At 36.5% G+C, this 22,723-nt stretch overlaps 1 protein-coding gene across 2 annotated transcripts in view; it reads right to left on the bottom strand.

Annotated features, from left to right (window-relative positions):
* LOC114944676 (lachesin) overlaps nt 1-20,842 on the bottom strand; it is a 125,249-nt gene extending 104,407 nt beyond the window's left edge. For both annotated transcript variants that reach the window (XM_029320691.2, XM_029320692.2), the window contains exon 1: nt 20,305-20,842. The gene's annotated coding sequence lies outside the window, so the exon portion shown is untranslated. The remainder of the gene's footprint in view (nt 1-20,304) is intronic.
* Between the last annotated feature and the right edge of the window lie 1,881 nt (nt 20,843-22,723).

The raw sequence follows: 22,723 nt of genomic DNA, 5'->3' as shown, positions 1-22,723 counted from the left end.
GCCGACAATTAATCGAGAGTTTGAGTTACCTTTGTTCATAAACCAGCATATTAATTAATTGTGAATGTTGAACTTCTGTAATAATTTTTCTCGCGCACTACCGAACCGTGATAATGCCGCAATTTGCGAAAGCAAGTTATAATGTGAAATATGATGAATATATTTGAACTATATCGGCATTGGGCGTTACTTTATCGGAATGATTTTATACATTTTCAAGTTGAGTATTTTTTTATCGGTTTTCGTTTTGGAACGTTGTTTATTTTAGAAAAAATGGAACAAAAATTTGAAACTATCAAAACATAACAGCTGTTATTGGGCGAGAATTTATCGATCAATATCGGTTGCACATGCCCGTTTACGAAGTTTATTATTTTAAGATATATATTGGTTTATACAAGTCACACATTGAATATTGTTGAAGTCGTTTGCACTATCACTCTTTGAAATATCCCACAATTTTCTCCTACTACGTGTATTAATCAACACAATGTAAAAAGAAACAAAACATTTGCAGAAATCCATACGAAAGCGTTATTTCTGAATTTTATTTACATGAAAAATCATCTGCAGAGCTGAGGCGGGATTAATCATAAACATGATTGTATAAACAAAACAGGATTCGGTTATTTTTACCAATTGTTACGTGTCTATACCTTGAATCTAAATATATAAAAAAAATAATTTGTTTATATTTTTTTTTTTAGTCAATCAAAAATTATAACGACTAGATCTGGAAAGATATAAATGTATGATTTTGAAAGATTAAGAGAATTAATTTAGAATACCAAAATTATTTTATTATTTATTGCTTAAGAGATTTATGTAAATTTTAATAGAATATGTATATTTTAATACTTAATAGAATTTATTTACATTGTATAAGTTTATGTATTATATCAATTCTCAAGAAAAAATAATCGGTCACCTAGCCGATGTCAGACATATCGTTTACTTCGACTCCTGATTGTGCGAAGTAAATCTCGGCTTGCTTAAACGTATTATTGATAAGTGAAAAAGTGGACATCTTGTATTACGCGTATTATGAATATTATGAATAAGCGTTAAGATAAAAGAAGAAAAGTGAAAATATATTGAACCGAGGTACATGTCTATGTAATTGTATGCTATCTCTTCAGAGCTCAGTAAACTTTGATCCCTTTGCTCAGCCAATACTGTTCTTCTTGCGCACTATTCTTCTCGGCTGTCTCGTTTAACACCTAACGCATCAACACTGTCTGTTCTTTGATCGGTGCACCTGTACGTCCGCAAGAAACTTTATCCGGAGTGATTTAAAAATATCAAAGATTCGAGAAGACCTCGAGGAACGGTAGATGCAAAATCATCTTACTAGTCTCGAAGATTTTAAAAATCAAGCAATTTGCAATAAAGTTCAGATATAAATTTTAAGCACAAATTTTAAGATTTTAAGATTTTACACTCGTTTTACATTTCTCTAAAATTTAAATATATAGCGTATAAAAATTCAAGAGGTTATATTTATATTGCAAAAATCAGGAGTTCTTGGAGTGTAAATTGGATAAATTTTTCAATTTTTAAGGATGTCCGTCAAAATCAATTTACGTTTAAATGAAAAATTAATAGTTTAAAAAAGTAAATCGCCATCAAATCAGAAACGCATTCAAATATTCATGTCTCTCTTTTTCTTTCTCTTTCTTTTCTTCAATATCTCAAGATCAGTGTAATTATCTCTAATTTGAATATATAAATGCATAATTAAAAAATACGTTTAAGTTTATGGATTTCGTACGTTATTTTACATATAACAAATATTTTTACCGTATAATACAAAACTGTATTACAGTTATATTTGATATTATTTGTAACATACGATTAAATAAGGAAAAGCCGAATTATAATTAAAATGCAAATAACTCTTAATATTCTCATTTAATTTTAAATATACACTTTTCTTATTAGAATGTTTTACCTCGATGTTTTTTACCTCAACCATAAACATAATATAGACTGTCCATTATTTTCACTTATCAATAATACTTTTAGAGCCCAGATTTACTTCGCACAGTCAGGAGTCACGGTAAACACTCGTACTTGTACTCGTACGTCTGACAACGGCTAGTAAGAAGTTATTTCTCTTCGAGATTATTTTTTTATATTATATATAAAAGTTGTATAATATAAATAAATTTGATTAAAATACACATTTTTCTCAAGCATTAAATAATAAAATAATTAATAAAAAAGTATATGTTACACACTTTTCTGCAAAAAAATGTTGAAGATTTAATTAGCAGAATTTTAAATCAAAATTTTCCAAAAATACAAAAAGAAAAGATAATATTCATTGTAACGGTATGTCAAAAATCACACGCTGGTTTCTTCAACTATATGAACAACATTCGCCCATTATCGAACAGGCCGTATATAAAAGCCGCATCCAATTATATCTCTCGTTCCCGAAGCCCGTGTTCCAGTTGGCGTACCGCAAAGCTCGATTCCGCTAGTAAAAAGAGCGAAAAAGAAATATCCCTTTTCATCTATAAAAATCCAGCCGAATTGCCGGCGTGCCTGGCGCGAATATATACGCATCGTCTTGTCGCTACAAATGAAATTCATGAAACCGACATACGTGCCGGAACCGGCCGGCCACTCTGCCAGTCTCGCAATGCAAACATTCCGGCGTGCCAATAAAAGGGAGAACAGTGGAAAAGGGCGACGCACGGGGGATGAAAAGGGGTAGTGGAGAGAGAAGGGATGGAAGGACGGACGCGGCCTCGGGCGTAAAGAGGAAAAATTCGAACACCTCGGGAAGCGGAGCGACGCACGAGGGAAAACGGGAAAAAGAGAGAGAGAGAGAGAGATGCGCTTTATGAGCGGCGGGCATCTGCATGGCTTCTCCATTGTTATCTCTGACAATAAAAGCCGAATCCCGGTTGCAGAAACGTTGCAACGCCGTTCCTGTTGTTGTTGTTGTTGTTACCGCTCCTGCTGTCGCGTGCGCGCGCGCGCGCGTTTAATCTTCATGCTTCGAGATTGCTACTATCGCAGAGTGCGGGATAATTGAATGTACCTTCGTTTGATGACTTTATGCTATTTCCAGAGCGTAACCGCGCTCATTTAGGGCTCGGTCTCTCGTTTCGGAGAGAGACAATTTCGTGATAACTGTCGAATTAGAGGAAATATAGTGTGATATCGTTGTGCCGACCGAGAAAGGATACTATAGTGCGGGACTAATATCCTTTAGAGGAATATAGAGAAACGGCAAAGTGAACTCGAAGCGAGAGACTTTGGTTTGAAGCCGATCCTCTTTCTGTTGACACGAGCAAATGTTGAAACGTTCGATATATCAAGGATTCACTGACTCGATCAAGTTTCTAGTTTTCCGTTTATTTGCGCGCGTCTTTGGTTATTTGGGCTATTTGAATAGAAATATGATGCGGCGATCCATAAAGTTACGTGTGGCAAAAAGTGATCGTTTATAGCTTCTTTTCGTTTTACAAAATATCAAATGTGTTTTTCCATTATTTTATATAACATTTTATAATAGAGAAAGCGCTCTTCGAGAATTTTTTGTATAGTAATATTAATTGACCTTTAAAAAATATAATAATTGTAACATTTCGACATCTTAAAGTATTATCTGATAATTTAGAAATTTATTACGGAATTGTTCAAATTTACGTCCACTGCCAAAGAAACAGCTAATGACAACTGATGTGCGTGTCCTGCTTGGATTATTGTAGGCAGTGAGTGATAGGGTTTCGATCCCATCCCCTTCGCGTTTGTTATATATACGCAGGGAAGCTGAAGTGGTCGAATAAAACACCCTTCTTCATTCGTTGCTACATCGCAAGGTTTTATGATCGTGCCGCGCCAAATATTTTAAGCGAGGGTAAAACAAATTCCATGCATTTTTCAAAAATCATGAAGCAACGGTTATGAGACATTTATATGAAATGCATCTCGCAAAAAAAGACGATATCACTATAAAACGCTTTTCCTCTCTCTTCCTCATCCTATCCCTCTTACAAAAATAAACTCGCGATCATATTAATCGTATATTAATTTTCTATCTTTACAATTTCTATCCATCCGCAAGCTACGTATTTCCAAATCTATAAATATATAAGAAAATTTGAGAAATGTCTTTTTCCATATACATACGTATAAAAATGAATTTTGCCTCTTTGTAATATCTTGACGTCGTTCAAATGGTCATATCGCGAAATAATATCTCGTTGTTCCGCGAGATACGAACTGGTAACCGACATCTCTTCCACAAATGTCGATTGCCGGGAACAAATAGCACAGGAGCAACGAACAAATTAGCATCGACCGCCGAAGAAACGCTAAATCGATCCAGCGGGCAACCGACACTCGCGCGATCTGGCAGCTTGAGTTGTAGTGGACAGTGAGTGATTGGTAGCGATCCTCTTTTCCGATCTCCCGGCAGCCGCGTGGAAAATGGGAAATGCGGTCGAAAGCGTTCGCCGGGGCTCGTCCCGCGGGTTCGTTGTATCCAACCGAATGCGAAGCGGTGGTCGGTGTTTACAGCGGAGAGACGTAGAGACCCCGAAGGCAGGCGCGAGCTGTGGCCACGGCGGAAGGAAAAACATCTCGAGGACGAGGCGAGATCCTGAGGAATTAGAGGAAGGTGAAGGGGGACGTGCGGAAGAAACGCAACAGCCGGGAGAAAAGGTGAAACGGTGACGTCTCGAGACGGACGGATGGACCGCATCGGAAAAGAAACAAAGGGAGCGTGGCTGGCTAGAAGGGCGCGGACGTGATGAGTTTAAGGAAAGTTACGAGGAAAGGGGGAGACGCGCGCGGGGTAGGGAAGGCAATAAGGGAATACCGTCGAAAGAAACAACAACGCGGCCGGGAAAGTAATAGGAAGATAGAAATACCGAAAGGAGCCGCTTTCTTCTCCGCGGCATATTTCGCGCGCGGTTATACGAGATACCCCTGTGTGTTTCATAAAGCGAATTGAATTTTGCGAATTGTTTTATCCTGGCGATGAATATTAGGCAATACTGATGAAAATAAGCCGGTCGTCTATTTTTGCGAGAAAGAGAGAGAGAAAGAGGAGATTGAAATTTATTACGACATAATTCAATAATCTTTGCACATATATATCCAATTTATGTTTTTCTACCATTTTTTACTATTTTTCCATTTTTAATTTTATTTGTATATTTTGTATGAAGAAACAATAGTGTGTGTTTTTTATGGAGAATTTTATTCAATTTTGTGAAAAATATTCACGATTTTATCAGACACGTGACTTTTTTTTTCATCGTTGGGGTTAAATGGCATTTATGCTTTGATACGACAATAACATGGTTATATTTAGAAACATATCAGTGGTTCAAAGAACTTGTTTGTTACAATACAATAAAAATCTTATTTTTGGAGCGATCAAACATGTATATAATTTGCAAAAACGATAAACGGCAGAAAGAAAGAAATTTCAGTACTTCTTCATTTTCTCTCTATAAGTGATGCTTATTATAAAATTATCGGATTACAATTGTTTTGGGGTACAATGTACATTTTACGCACTTAAATAATGCCTTCGGTTCGATCACTCCACTTTTCCAAAACGGGCCAACAAATTGGCAGACAAGTTGCTTGAGTCGTAACGGACAGTGAGTGATTGTTAACGATTCGGTTTGCGAGAACCATCCTTTATTTACGCTATATATGCGAAACCAATGAAACACCCTTGCTCATTCATCGTACATGCCTAAGGATTTTACGAGGGTTAAACGCACATCAGTTCAGTTTTCATTTCAGTTTATTGGCAAAATTATTACGTTCAACGTGTCATTATATAATGTATGGTTTTATTCAACATCTTAGTCAATGACACTTAGTCTAGACATTTTTTTAGACGAAATTCTACAACTTTAATTACACAAGAACGTATCAATATATTACATTTAAACGCGCAAAGAGATTTACAAATCAAGTCGTACATAAATCATACACTCAAATATCCACTGTGAAAATAAAAAATCGCTCTCGCATAATCTAGTTTTACGTGAAATAATAAGAGTTACCACCGTGTGTAGTCACTGGTTTCTTCTTTAATAGCAAAAGCTATTGGAGCTAAAGTTTATATACATTTGCACAAATTCATACAGTCGAATAAAAAGAGAGAAACATAACGACTGCTTTATTGCTGTAGTATAGTAGCGCGTACTTCCGTTGTAAAACGACTTTTTCCTTGCCCACGCAGAAGGGATTAAGTCAGTGGCTAGACCCGTGAGGAAGTGCATCTCGTCACGGAACTTTTAAGTAGCCGCGGAAGATACGCGAAACTACCGTGCTACATTTCCCTCGTTCCTTCAACTCACCACTTTCACTGCACAATTCATCAGTAGAATGTGCAACCATGACTCAACTTTCAGTTCAAGTGTTCATCCTAGTTCTCTCCGCTTATCTCTAATGATAAATTGTAATATAACTATAACATCAATGTAACTGTAACACTTAATTATATAGTAATTAATTGGTATGTAGAAATGTTTTCATTGTATCCCTGTATATGTATATTATAAAACTCTCTATCAAAAAAAAAAGTATTATTTAATTTCTCAATGAAACATTTTTACTACTTGCGCATGCTACATTTATGCGATACATGACACTATAGCTGTGCGCGCGATAAATTATTTTACAAAAGTTTCGCGTCAAAAAGAAAAAAAGCAATTGCCCAACCGACAAACAGCGACCAACGTGATACACAAAAATTGCAAACGAAAAAGTTGCGACCCGTTGAAACTTTTTCCAGTATTTTTCGGTATTTTGTAAAGCATAATCTATTCGCGCAGGAAGTGCGAACAGTTAATTCTTCATGATTCCACACGATTCGTAATTTAATCGGACGCGGCCGACACACTTTTCAACCGAGTTTGCGTACAGTTGATCGTAATTTTCGTTCTTTTTATTTTGCCGAGTGAAACGCACAATACTATACCGCGGAAAGGGGCCGCAATGGGGCTGGCTACGATGTTGTATAAAGAAAAGAATGCGCCGCAAGCGGCCGCGTATTTCAAAGCAAATGTCCGCTGCTGCAAACGCCGCGATGTCAAATACTTTTTATTTCAATGGAAAAGGCTAGTTGCCTCACTAAACTCAGCCTTTGTTAAAACTACAAATTCACACTTATGCAAAATATGTTCAATCTTTTTTATAGACTGATTCTTTTACCTTTTATATATCTCTGGACGAGCCAAAAAAATGTAATATGCGATTTATATATATATATATATATATGCATAATTAATTATATCAAAATATATATCGCTCTATTTTTTATCGCATTTAATTTTGCATAAAACTTGCAACAGTCTCAAAGGAACAAAATTATGTTAATGAAAAACTTAAATTTGATTGAAAAATCGAAATAATTGAAAAATAATTGTAAAATATAATACTTATACATACATTGCTTTTCGATTTGAGTTTGCTCAGAGTTATTATATACATATATATATATATATACATTATTTATTTATTTATTTCTCAAAATAATCTAACTTTACTGATTATATCGTAGTCACGCTATATATCTATATAAACTTAACAGTTGAGAGAGTCAACATCCTCAAATATGTTCACATTACGTGTCTATATGTCGAGTCGCGTGTTCCGTGCAAATTCGTAAAATTATATGGCGAGACATAAAGGGGATTCCATGGCGAACAAATGGAAGCCCACGACGGAAATCAAACTTTCATCGCGGAAATGTCGAGAATTTGGAAAGCGACATCAGAGGAATTCGCAAGATCGTTACAGGATCGAGTGAGCTGCTCGAGTGCGAGTCCTGACTAGGATATTAGGTGATGCTTACCAGAAGAACGGGCAATAAAGGTCGTACGAGGGAACCTAATTCGAGTCGGCGAAGGAGAATATCCAGAAATAAAAAGAATTTTAGCGGATATTCTCTTGTGTGAATCGTCGGAGAGTTTCATCGAATGGTAGCTCGATTTTAAATCGTTTTAATGCGCGATTATCCTTATCACTAATAAATATTAACATAAACTCTAAAAGGAATAATTTTAGATTGTTTCAATATTGAATTTTCATCAATCCTTAATTATATCATTTATTATTTCATTCGAAGATAAAGATTTTCCATATTAATTTATTATTTACAAATAGGTATATATATATATATATATATAAAATTTAAAGATGCACTTTCTTTCGTACATTATTTATTTAATCATTGTGAGACGTTAGGAAAATTCTATTTTGTGATAATTTCGTGCAAAATATTTTTCGCGAAAAAAATTATTTTAAAAATGATCGTCCTCAATTTGTCTATTACTCTTGCAATAATATTTGCACACTGTACACCGCAAGATTTAATTTCTTTAAATTAGTCTCACAAGATCCACTGCTCGTGTTACCATTATCTCTGCTGTGTACGCGAAGCGACGTCGGAGATATGACTCCGCTGTAATAATATCTAGCATGATTTAGCGGTAACGCTTGGGGCCAACCGCGACGTGCCACCGTAAAGTGCACAGACGGTTACACGAGTCCCTTTGATCCATGCGTGTAAGGACGGCAAGAGTTGCGCATCGCCAACGCGACTGTTCCTAGATCATAGACTTTCTATTCAAGACGGCAAAGAACGAAGAAAATGAGATAAGATTATCGTAAAATATTTTTACGACGTTGTACACAAGAGTTTTTTCTTCAAATCATTTTTACTCAAAATATTTTCCCAAAAAATGCAAGTATCGATTCCATACAGTTATAAATATTGATGCAACATTGATTTCTCGTCCCGTTTTGTAACATAACATTATTAAAACCGGAATAACGAGAATGATTTATCGCGACATAATTCTTCTATAAAATTATCTATTATCTAATCTTATACCTTTCCAAAGTATTAATATTTCTCGAAGCGCAATTGTGCGGCGAAATTTCCAATAAGGATCTTCCGAGAAGGAAGAAACTTTCGCATTCGCGAAAAACATCGCACGTGTTCGAAACTCGGTTTCGGCCGCGAACTCGTTCCCGATTGATTCGTTCGATTAACGTTGCGAATATCGCCGCACGGGGATGGCCGCGGATAACCATTCACCGAGGCTCGGTGACTCGATATTTCTCCCTCGTTCCCAGCGTTCGCTCGACCTCGCATCCCGCGCACACATGCACATCGAGCACGCGCTTGGTCGAGAGCGCGCCGTAACGCGGTGACATGTGGACGCCCCGAAAAAATTACGTAAATTAGTGTCAATTGCGGCCGGCAATGTTGGCGGGGGAATAACGCGAAAGAGTGGAACTGCAGGGAACAAGAGAGAGAGAGAGCTCCAGAGGGATGATGAGAGCGAGGAACAGTACCGTGAAGGGGAAGAGAGGGAGATGGCACAGGGTGGGACTGTATGTGATTGATGAGGCAGTGATAGCGACGGGTCTGCACTCGACACCTCGCTACTGCCACCAAACAATGCATATTCATCGGCCGTATAAATAATGCCTGTTTAATACATAAATATACATTAACGCGAGGGAGGTGCAGCAGGGACTGGGTTGTGGAAAAGGATGAAGGAGAGGAGGGGAAAGGGGGATAACACTGCAACTCGCGCTATGTCGGAGATAGGAGGTTTGCCGCATGCTGCAGCGGCAAACGAAGGTAATTCCTGGCGACTGATCTCTCGATCGAGACGGTATACTTTTATTCCAATTTTTTTTTTCTATCGCCATCGTTCTTCATTCCGAATATTATTCTGCACTTATTCTTTCTTATTGTGACGTTTCCTATCATTTTCTTGCATACTTGTTTTGACATTTTTGTTATTTAAATTAGAATCTGGGTATCCTTATTTTTTTTCCCATTTTGTGTTATACATCGGTGTATGTTAATTATTCTGTTATTAATGATTATTATTGAAATATAATAATCCCGATGTTTTGTGACGTAGAAACATATATTTTTTGATTAATTTATGATACTAATGGAATAACGAATAAAATATACCTGTAGGTAATAAAATATAGAAATTTCAACAATATTAATATGTGTCAATATATTTAACGATTTTTTTGCTTTTGTATTAAAATTTATTAAATTGTGCAAATGGACAACTATTATACATTGTGTTAATAGAACAATACATTACTTGCGGAAACAGGAGAATTTTTTAACAGAATTTCGCTCCACTTGATGTGTTAAATAAATAACAGTTTTAAATTAATGCCATAATAAATGAAAAATTATAGCACGGTATTTTCGAAGCGCAATATATCTAATGTTTCTCGCGTAATTTTTTTCCCAAAAACATTTAATCTAGCCTATGTGCGCAATGAATTTTCATGTAAATGAGAACAATACAAAGCCATGAAGTGTCATGCATATTATCGAGAGATGAGATACATTTTCCGCGTAAATCGAATCAAAACTTTGCAGAATAAAAAACGATTATTTTCTCGCTCGCGCGAAATATCGACCGCAAAACTGGGCGTGCAAAATTTTTCGAAATTTCGTTACGTCGCACAAATTCATACAATATTTATTCGCGAAGCAATTTTGCGGCGCCAAGTCGATGCGCGACGCGACGTTTTTTCTTCTGCCGTGCGAAGTGCACTGTCTCATAGTAAATTTAAATCTGTCGAATCGCGAATTTAAATCCGGTCGTATCATCGGACGGGTTTTCAATTTTTTTTTCTATTGCCATTTATCACGACGGATTAAGCGTCCATTTATCATCAGGCGCGATGCCTGATGAACGACTCCGCGACTGTGTGTGTACACAATATTATGCGGCGTATTATCGACGGTATGGTAATGAGGTTTTTATAAGATTCACCGTGTCGCATTTTAGATGAATTTCCAGCAACGACCGTCTAACATGTTTTGCGTGGAACGCAAAATGTATTCGTTTATCGCAGCTAAACGTCCCGAAATTAAAACAAACAGAGAGAGAGAAGAGATATATTAAAGAACAGATACTTTTTAATATTCTTTTCGGTGAATCTGGCCGATTTTGCTATTACTAATTAATTTTGCTATTATTAATTATTATTAATTACACTTAATTCACTTTTGCGCTCAAATATATATTTTAATTATATTAATTTTTGTCGGCACCTAATATACTCAGCTTTTACAAAAAGAGGACGATCCTTATCATTTATCACGCGGATTTGCGTGTCTTGTATTCAGTACCTCGAATTTATTATCGGTCGTTGCCGACACGCAAATCTAACATATTAAACATACAGTTCGACACTGCGTCGCGCGATATACTTTTTGATATATTTCATCATTTATATAAATGAATATACATACATAGTTATAAATATATTACTAATTGTATTAAATTTTTTTATTACGAGTTATAATTTTTTTCCAACACATATCTTGCAATGAAAATAATTGCATTATCGACATTAAAAGCTATGGTAATTAAACGTAAGAAAATATTGGGAATCTAAAATATAGAAATAATTTTATTTTCTAAGTAAAGTTATTATTTCCTTCGTAAATATCCGTTATAAAACGCACTTCATAAAGATGGAACACTGTTATATGGCAATAAACGTATTTTCCTTCTTGGAAACCAGTTGCTTGGATCGAACCGGGAAATTCTCGCTATAATGTCCGGAGTTAATTCGTGAAGCCGTCGTGGGAGAGGGTGCCTCGGCTTCATCGCCGAGGGCGGCTGCCGCAAAATTAGATATCGGAAGGGAAAATGTGAGGCCGAGATAAAAAGAAATCTAGACTGATTCTCGTTGTCAGATTCGCGTTATCTGTCTCATTTCTATTTCGAGGGTGGTAGAATAACAATTATCTCTGACGTCAATAGAATCCATATTTTTAATTTCTTTCTGCGCTTCCCATAATAATAATATATCAGAGATTCCAATTGAATTTCTATTGTGATTTTTTTTTTATTAATCATAAAGAGACCATTCAAGAACACAATATAACAAAACCAATACTGATATTAAAATCAATACGAAAGAGCGCGAAATATTTTTCATTTTATTTTTCAAATTTTTTCTATAATATTTCAATAGAAGATATTTATCACGTTACACACGTGCCAGGTATTCAGGTTTCAAATCGTCTATATAATAAGTTTATTGTCCAAATGCGAGACAACGATCGTGATCAACGCAATTTTTTCATATCGGCGCGGCGGCGCCGAAAAGAACAAAGATTGAATGTTGCATGCCAACGCAATATACGACGACAACGTCAACGCACCGCCGTAACTTTCGAGCTCGGTCATACGAGTAAATTACATCCGAATGACAACAGTAGCCGCACCGATATCGTGCGGCAGGATGTCGCTCGGATCCGATTGTATCACGGTACAGCGAACGCGCGAGCGATTTAATTTCGCGGGATCGCTCGTCGCGTAAATAAATTGGTGTGCCAACTTGAAAAAAAGGCGTCGTCATTCTAAGCAAGTGTTTACACGGGCGAAAATTTATCCGATTGACTGCGCGATATAAATAAGATATATAATATATGTATATAGAACGAAACTGGAACTAGATTAAATTTGATAAAATTTGTATATTTCTCTCTCGACTCAGATGCTATCCGCCGATCGACATTCTTAATCAACTCTCGCGGATGAAAATATTGTTAAAATCGGAATTAAAAAATAACATAAAAATGTTATCACGTTAGAGGATTTTTATTAGAATTTTTATTTTATTACAAGATAATTTAATAGCCATGTGCAATATCGAATCACGATGAATTATTTATATACGGCGAAACATTGAGATGATCGAAAAGACTTATGCAAGACGAACAAGAATACGTTTCGAGTTATGATAAGACAATATCTGGTATTCATAAGCAAAATAATATATACTTTTTTCGATCGATCGTGCGGAATTTTTACAATTCGAAACTTGATTAAAGCTTTTCTATACTATAATTTGTAACAGCGTGCTCTTAAAAATATACGAAAATAAATTACGAGATAAAAAAATTAGATTGTTGCAAAAATTCTCTTTACAAATTAATACTATGACTTTGTCAAAAATGTTGCACATTGAAAAATGGATGAAAAAAGCCTGGATTACATCCTATGTAAAATGCAGCAGCCTCCAGCGAACGCAACGTAACGACCTGTACTGAAAACTGTGGACTGGAAATTCGCGACACTCGCCCGAGTCGTAGCTGCATGCGCTTCTACATCGACCGTGCTCTCGCTATAATCAATCCATTTGAGGCGAGAGAGAAAGATGGTGCGCGTTGTACGTATGTATTGTGTGCAAAAGAGAGAGAGAGAGAGAGAGAGAGAGCGCGTGTTAACGATCCACTGATCAATTAGGCTTCGCGTGCGACGCGTGGAGAGAAGTGCATCTCTCCACCCTCGGTTCGCGTGGCAGCGGCGTGTAACACGTGTAACACGTCGGACAGGGACGAAGAAGAAGCGTGCTCGGATCGCTGGCGTGCAGAATTACGAGAAGATCGCGTGCTAAACGATTTTGCTCTTTGCCCTCTGCGCGCCGTTCTTCTTCATCCTCCACCCTTTGCTCTCACCCCTTTGTTCTTCTTCTGGTGCGGCAGTAGGGCGTCGCGTAGGACATTACAGATCGCAGGTATTGTATTATGCACGGACTTGCTATCTTCAGCGAGATTGGGTCGTGTATTTTCGGAGTTAGCCTATAAACCCCGAAAAAGTCTTACGCGCTTCTTGTTCGCATGCGATTTAATGATTTACGAAATCAGTGAGCGTGAAATTTCGAATTCGTTTTTGATGGGATGCATTTATATTTTTAACGCAATAAGCTTTCAGTAAAACTCGAACTAAATTATTTCATTGACTCATCGTTTTTAATCTATACGAAATTACACAATTAAACATGTAACAGACATTTTCTCGTGAATGACGGCGTGTATAAATTTCATCTATGTATAAAAATAACATTTATAGAGACTTGACGTTTTCAGATACTACATAAATGAAGAAAAAGTGTAAAAAAATATTTAAAAAATGCAAAATTGTTTAAAAGGTATTAAAAAAGAACGTCGGAAAGAAAACGACATTGCGTTCTCCCGCGTGTGATTGAACTTGGAGTTTACGAGATTTATAGCGTGACGTGTAAAAAATTATACTCTAGTGAGATACGATCCACCTGAACGCGGACCACGTTGTAACGTAATCGTCGCAAATTTACAGCAGGTAAACGATATCCTCTTTGTTGCTGAAGAGTGAGCTGCTGCGGTTGTCAAGCTAATAAATTTCGGATATCCATGGCTACATGTGCGCGCGAACGTGCTAGAAGCAACAATATGAACCGAAGAAGAGAGCATAAATCATTTTAACGCCCTTCGCCTTCAATGGCTGGATGCGTCCAATTTTTACATGCAACACGACGCGACGACACGGCGAGCGCCGCGCGATATATCGATAATTGCGGTTTTTATCACAATGCCTCGACAACGCCCCGGCGTTGAAAATAATCGAAATTTTTCAGCAGCTCGTTATAACCGTGGGCTAAACAATGCCGCGTTTATTAAACCGTTTTCGCGATATAAAACACCACCGTATCTATTGTATATAGGAACGGGGACAACGGGAACGTTAAAACGTTAATTGCACGTGAAAGTCGCGAAAGGCATTCTTCATCATTCTTTATTTTTGCTTCAAGTTTCAGTACATGGTACCAGGAGTCTATTTATACTTATCGCTTGAATGCAAAACGATTCACGATAACACAATATTAATCTTCAATTTCAACAAAATTAAACAATTGAATTTCTCAAATCTATTTCTTGATATACCGTAATATATAATTTTTTATTTTTACCGAGCTAATTTTTCTCTCCATTTTGCACAATACCAATTTATATATATATATATATATATATCTTGGAATTGGTGGTTTTTTGTTTGCACAGACGAGTAAAAAAAGAGGTCGAAATAATTCGTCTTTCCGGCGAAAGAGCAATTGGCATTTCGGAAAAATCGTATAAATCGCGATGAAGGAGAAAATGCCGAATCGATTGTCAAGATTCTTAATGGGCGGGAAAAAAAGCAAATAAGAGAAAGGAAGGCAGGCAGTAAGATACTCGCCGATAGTTCACCGATAGTCCACCCCCGCAATTCTCTTTTCCCTCGCCTCTCTCGTTGCGCTGCATTCTGGTGCGGCGCACGAGCCACCAGTATAATGCACGGAAGTCCACGAGGAGCCCAAAAAGGAAATAAACAAATCTCTAACTGAAATCGGGAATGTGAAGTGGATGGTAGTTTAAAACGATTCGCTCTCTCGGCTGCTTTTTCCTGTCTCTCTTTCTCTTTCTCTCTCCCTCCCTTCTTTTTCCCGACCGATAGTCGCATTCCGCTCCCTCGGTTAGAGCAGCGCTCTTAAATATAAGAGCACATATATCACTCACTCGCAAACACATACACATATACCTATACCTACACGTGCGCGTATGCATGTATCGATACTCGGTACTTCCTATTCGGCACTCTTACATGACCCACATGAGTAGAAAGTTAAACGATGCGAGGCGAATTCAAGTAATGCCGAGAGTCACAAATCCGTCATTTCGGAAGAACGAGCCAGCGGCTCGTGTGTTCATAAATATAGCGGAATCGTCGAATCTTCCTAAGGATGTATGTATGTATGTATGTATGTATGTATGTATGTATATAAATATATTCTCTACGTCGCTCCATTTCTGTGACGCGTTTGGAATTTTTAACGCTCTCCGCGTCATATGCGTTATATATTTTTGTTTTAATGGAATGCCAAGAGAGAAATGACACGATTAAATTTACATTTTACGCGAATGAATCAATTGCACTCCGTTAATGAAACGGTGATATCCTAGCTTGTAAGTTAGAGCACAAATTAAAATTGTTATCACGTGCGTTGGTAAAAATAAATATTACGATAAATGCTAATAAATTTTAAAAAATATAAAACCACGTGAAAATTGATTGAACTAAATCTGTAAAATGTATGAAACGATTGGAAAGGAAATTGAATATTTTATATTTAAATACGTTTCACAAATTCTAATATACATACTCTGTGAAAAATCTGATTTACTAATTAAAATTATATTAGCTTTCAGGTTAATTAACGAATGCATTCGTAAAATCTAGAACTCGGCAGCTCTTTATTTTGAAAAAGTATTTACACTTCAAAAAATTTTAAATATTCTAAAAAAAGATATCTCTTGATATTGACTTTGTACATCAAAATAATTTTTAGATTTATCGTAAAACGTTTAATTTTTACTGTACGTTTTATTCATGAAAAATTATAAGTCTAACTTTTCAATATTTGTATATTTTTTACATATGCGTAAATTATAGAATATCGCCAAGAATGCATAACACTTTATGAAATAGTATGTGAGAAAAATGCTAGATATATTTCAGAGATTTCTATAATACATCGATACATCCGAACTATCACCGTTTCTATTGATTCATTTCTATTGATCTTCAGATACGAGACGCGTCTATATCCTCGATTATATCGCCATCGGAAGAAACGAACAGATAGAGAAGAAAATAGCTGGCGCGGTTAATTAAGCGGACTCTAGCAGAGACTAGTGCACCTTCCCTCCGACTGAAAACCTATTAACTCAGCTACGGACGATCGATGCACATCTCGGTTAAGCTAATCTATATTTACGGTACAAAGATCGAACCGGCAATACAATTCCAACGGAATACGTTTCCCGACCCTAAACCAAAAATAGCATACTCAATGTTTTGATCAAAAGAAAAATCTCCTATACCGATAAAAATGTTGGACGATTCATAAAATAGATTCTACAATATACCAGTTTTCATAAATATTGGAAAGCTAAGAACGAGAATTCGTTTCAGTTTATAGAAATAGTTAGATCAAAAGATGACACAAATTTATGTCGATTCGTCTTCCGTCGTGAAATTGATCTCAAAATTGAATAGACGTCAATCAAGAATACCTACAATGCGACATTTCGCGCTCCAAAGTTGTCACGAGAAATCCAGGATGCAATAGCGCGCTATAAACGGACATTATTATATACATATATATACAAAATCATACACAAATAGAGCGATTATAATAAGGTATAAATATAAAATTAAGAGTGTGGTCCAGGAATAGTGACGGAAGGAAAGAGAAGGAGAGTATATGAATTAATACGCTTATAAATTATGTACGCGCGTAAATGCCTATCGCCCCGGCTATTAAACGCTCGACAAGCGCAGTTCCCCTTTAGTCTTGTGTAGCACACACGCGCGCGCACACACACACACACACACACACACACACGCACACACACACACGCACGCACGCTCACAAATACATACACACACAGACACACTCTCTCGTGTAATATCATTTCCGCATAAATCTTATAAAGCGCGCGGCTGACGCTAGGCGACGGCGGCGTGACTGGCTGGCGAGTCGCGCTTAAACCGCGAAGATGAGAGGAGCGAGATAAGAGGAAAAAAGCTTGCAGGGAAAATGGATGCGTCATGTACTGTAACTTACTTTGCCGCACGAGTTAATCCAACTATGAAGTTTCCCATATAAGGGCGCGCGCGCGCGCGCGACCGCTCTTTCTCTTAAGTAGTTTAAGTTAATCAATGCTAATTTCGTTCCGCTTTAGAGAGCGGCCGCGAGACGAGAGATTTACGCAATCGGGCGTAACTCTTCTCTTTTGTGAACCGCGCTTTCTTCGTCGTGGCTCGCGCAAGCTCTCTGTCTTGGGCTACTTGCGACGTAGCTCTGATTAGTGTTCTTCATAATCTGGATTAAATGGCGAAAACCGCGTGACTTATTGTTCCGCGCATCGCCCGGGATAAAGTTTCAACTCGGATGATAATTTCGCAACAGTACAACGGGATAATGATAAGCTCCGTTGAAATGCGAAAGTTCTAAAGATAACTTTTGCTCCGCAGTATATAACTTTCATTCAAATATACGTATTTATTAAATTAGATATGTGCATTACGCGTACCATATTTATTTGAAGAATGCATCTTTTAGGAATACGCGTGATAAACAAAATTACACACATGAAGATTCTTTTTTTCCAAAATAATTCCAAGTGTCCATATGCAACTAAATTTTACGTTACTCATAATGTTATTTTAAAGCATACTTTTTGTACAGTTAGAAAGCTGACGTAATAACTAAAATTTGTGTAATCATAAAAAAATAAAGCTCTTTGCATAAAACGTTGATAGACGTATGCAAATTAGATTTTTGGAAAAAAAAATTCGCAACCAAAGAGAATTTAGCTCGTTATTGTTATTTCGCTTGGGAGAAAAACAGGCTTGTTTACTATTAAAAATTCAATGCGAGTCCATTGGTTCGATCAATGTCGGTCAATGAAATCAATCAAAAAGAAAACGTACTTTCCGAAACAACGAATTAATATCTGAAATGAAAAATGGCTCGGCAGACGGATCATCCTATAATTATTGGAAAACGCGAATCCTGCGGTAGGGCTTGAACAATTATTTTCCTTTACCTATTTCGCGTGTTGTGTCGTCGAATACTATATTATAATCCCCAAAGATACTTATTTATAAAATAGACTTATTAAAAGTAATATTAAAGTCGCTGCATGTAATTCGAACTTATGTCAAGTTTTTTTATATCTCCAATCTTATTCTAAATTGTTTTAAAAATATAATTCTTTTTCTTTTTTCTCTCTCTTTTTGGTCCTTCTTTCAAAATATATGAAATGTGTGTAAAATGATTTATTATAAATAATTTATGTATCTGTTTGTTGATTATGCAAATTTATTATGAAGGATAATTGAAGTTTAATTAATTGACATAATATTGATAAATAAAATAGTATACATTAACCCCTGATAATTAAAAGATTCATGTGTTCCCTCATTACTATACTTTTTCCTAATCTACTGCAACTTTCATTTAATTTAAATATATAAAAATTATAATATATTACAATTTAAATATATTATATTAAGTCTCTTTTATTATTTTTATAAAATTATGTTAAATTCTCTTTTTCTTACAAGATTCGCGATATTTTGCGAATAATATTTAGCAGATATTAAATCGTCGATACGCGAAATAATGGTATTAATAAGAAGCGCGATTCAAGTTTTCGATAGTTCTATCATAGAATGTGAATCTATTTTTCGATGGATCTAACTGCGATTTCTATGAGGATGAGGCACAGAAAAGCGGAAAATGGGAGTAAACGATATTGCGCAAACCGTTGTTATTTCCGTCGCTTTCAGGGAAAAGAACGAAGCTTGGCGAGACGGAGAGACAGGTACATCTGGGAAACAGTCACATTTTACGATCTCTCGCCGCGGGCCACGAATATCGCGGACATAAAAGCGCTGCGAGAAGAAAAAGAAGGAAAGCTCTCGTGCGGCAGCTTTTGTTTTAAAAAACGCAGCGGATAATTGTTCTCGGATCGCTTTGAGATGGCGCCGCGTCAATCTGCCTCGTCGCGTTGTCATAAACTTTATGAAGAATTAATTCCACAGTTGAATGCCGTTATTCTGGATCGGATATGCATCCTACGCATTTACGGAAGCTTATTTATATAAAAATGCAAGATAGAGGAAAAATCTATTAATTTTTTTACTGCATGTTTACCATAGAAATTTACGCACGCGTAATATTAACGATATGAAAACAGAGTTAAGTACGCGAATTGATAATAAAAAGAACACTCTAATATCTCTTTGTATAGGATGCTCCAGAAATGGATCTCTTTGCAGATTTTTTCGGATTTTTACAGAATAATTGGATTTTATTTTATAGCTGAATAAAGACAAGTTTAAACAATCAACCTAAATTCAGTAATATTTTAAACAAACAGATTGGAACTGACACGTGAGTCTTAAATAATAAATTTTTATTACTTAAGCTGCATGTAAGAAGGTAAGAATGTATTTTTGATTTATTTTAAAATTTATCTTCTTAACTCAGAATCTTGATGTAAACTTTATCCAATATTTTTAAGGTTGGAACTAGAAATACCTAGTTTAATAATAAGAGAAAGCGAGAGATTAAAAACTATTTTACTTTTGTTCCAAAGTTTCTATCGATGTACATACGTAGCAAGTAACCAATAAAAATAAGTAGTACCTAAAAATATTTTGTAAGAAATTGAGCAATATATTAAAAGAATTATAACATTGTCTTCTCGTTAATAAAAAAAAAAAAAAAAAAAAAAAAAAAAGAATCGCACAATTCTCAACAATTCGTAATTGATTTGGCAATAATTTTTCATATACGAATAACAACGAATTAAAGAAATTTCAGCATAAGTATGAATGAAATTCAATGATCGTAAGAGATCGACAAAGAGCTTACCTTTATCAGGATGTAGACTATCCTCGATAATCCGTACACCTAAAATCTCCCGTAGCAGCTAAACATCATGAACCGCCCTTAATGGCTTTAGGAAACACGTTCACCACCTTTCAGCACCATTCGCGACAGTCTCGGGGTATATGACCCCGCGGGAATCACGTGTCTCACCGCGAAACGACCGCGCAAACGCTAATTATGAAATACTCTTCGGTGTACACTCGAGCATATCGTGATCAATTCTGACTTCATTTGATAGTCCTTTCGCCCTGTCTCGTCATAGTCTATCGCTCTACGTCTCTTCGTAAGATTCCAAATATGGGAACCGCGAAGGGAGAAATTTTTTTGTTTTTAATCAAAAAATCTCAAGAGCGGAAGACCTTCGCCGCGAGTCTCTCTCCGATCGTCGAGAAGACTCCAAGTGTTTTCGACTCGACGCGACGCGCGGTTTCGCTGGCGCGGTCACGTGGCGAGGGACTCGTTTGGGTATCGAGCGGAGACGGCGGAACGCGTTACACCGTCTCGGTGATCCGTCGGGGACTGCGTTCGCCACTGCTCCCCACCAGGCATCTCGGGGGTTGGACACCCCCTTGTCGGTTCGGCATCCCGACGCGCGACGTCGCTCCGCCTCCACGTGGAACACCGAATCCCCACCTAGTGAAGGTACCAGGGGCTTGATCCCCGATGGACCTCGACGGCGTCGTCTTAAGTCGACCGCGACGCCAAGGAGAGAGACTCGTCGTCGGGCGAGCCGGCGACCAAGTCGGGGGGTGCTAATGATATTTTGTACAAGTATCGCTAATTTCGCCTTCGTACACTCGGATGATCTCTTCTGAATCTTTGTTTTCCATGAAAAAGTGTCATCGATAAGGGTTACGTTATCTTATTATGCGTTCTAAGATTTTTCCTTCCTTAATTTTGCTTAAAAACCATTATTTCCATGAACGTTAATTAATAATAAAAGTGATTGAACTTCTCAATCGATTATTCTCTGTAGGGCATATTCTAGAAATAGAAGTAAAAAAAAAAAAAAAAAAAAAAAAATACGGAGAAAGTTAGACTTGTCCAACAAACCGTGATGATTCGATAAAACATACCTTGTGAAATTGTACTTTTTCATAATATGATTATGAAAAATTCATTATAATTTTAGCATTAAATTGAGAAATAATTTATTAATTGTGATACAATTACGTGCAACTTTTTAATGGGTGAATCGATGACGCAATTCATTTGAAAAATTGCAATAATCTCGAGAGGATATGACATTATTCACAAATTTCGCGTCATTTGCACTAATGCGTGCATGCGACAGTTATACACAAGCATCCGGGGCAAAGAATTTCTCCGCAAACCTTCATGTTTATTCAGCATTTTTAATGGCGCCTCCACTCTCCGCTCTCGCATCTTCCTTTTGTCTCTCCCCGACGCGCTATTGCAATTTCTCACATAAATTTAATAATTAAAAGCGCAGGAACATCGGAAACACATTTAATATTGAAATAAAGTGGCGCGTCGCGTCGTATCGCGGTCAAATCATAATAGCATAACAAGATAAACGTAATGCGAAATTAAATTTATGCGATATTCATAGCATGAACGATTTGATTGCGAACGCGGCGCGGACGAATAAAAATTTTACACCCGGGCGAATATTTACAGCCGCACCCAATTAATTTCCGCATGATACGCGACGCGCGAAATCCTTGTGTTTGCAAATGAATATACTTGCCGCGGGACACGCGCGTTACAAAAATCTTTTATGCACACGCGTATTTCCATAAAAATAAATTGTCCCGCACTTCAATGTTTTACGAGTATTTGCGCGCGAACCGACAAAATTCGTTTTGCGGCTATAAAAAAAAGAGCTCTTTCCACGAAAATTTAATACCTCCGCTCTCTTATATCGAATCTACAAAATTACTATCTCTAAATACACTAATTTTATAAACCCTTTGTAAATTGTATAATTCCTTTAAATCTTACAAGACATATTTTTGCACGTAGAAGAAAGGACCCAAATATAAGAAGCACGCAGACGAAAGCTTTGAATAAATTTTTATTAACTCGTAAAATTTTTCGTGTTCGCTAAATACATTTTCACGGTTCCAAAAGGAATGCCTTAAAATAATGAAAGGGGCTGAACTGTCCTGCAGTTTAGTTCTCCCTTTGGAGTTCCACGGTATTAAAACTTTGCATCCCGTACTGACTTTATATTCTGCGAGTCTATATGACCGTAACTAGTAAATATAGTATATATTATTGCAGCCAATTTTTTTTTTTTTTTTGCTATTTTTATTTATTTTTACAGATGTCAGAATCTTTTATATCTTTCAAAAAAGAGATAATTAAAAAATATAAAATACACGCAATATTTTCCGAAAGTCGAAAGCAGAGATATGTAGCTATGTTATTTCTAGTG

Source organism: Nylanderia fulva, unplaced genomic scaffold (genome assembly GCF_048542155.1).
Source record: "Nylanderia fulva isolate GAGA-0341 unplaced genomic scaffold, ASM4854215v1 Scaffold4, whole genome shotgun sequence".
NCBI lineage: Eukaryota > Metazoa > Arthropoda > Insecta > Hymenoptera > Formicidae > Nylanderia > Nylanderia fulva.
Note: the sequence above shows the minus strand (reverse complement) of the source record. Positions and strands in the feature narration are given on the sequence as shown.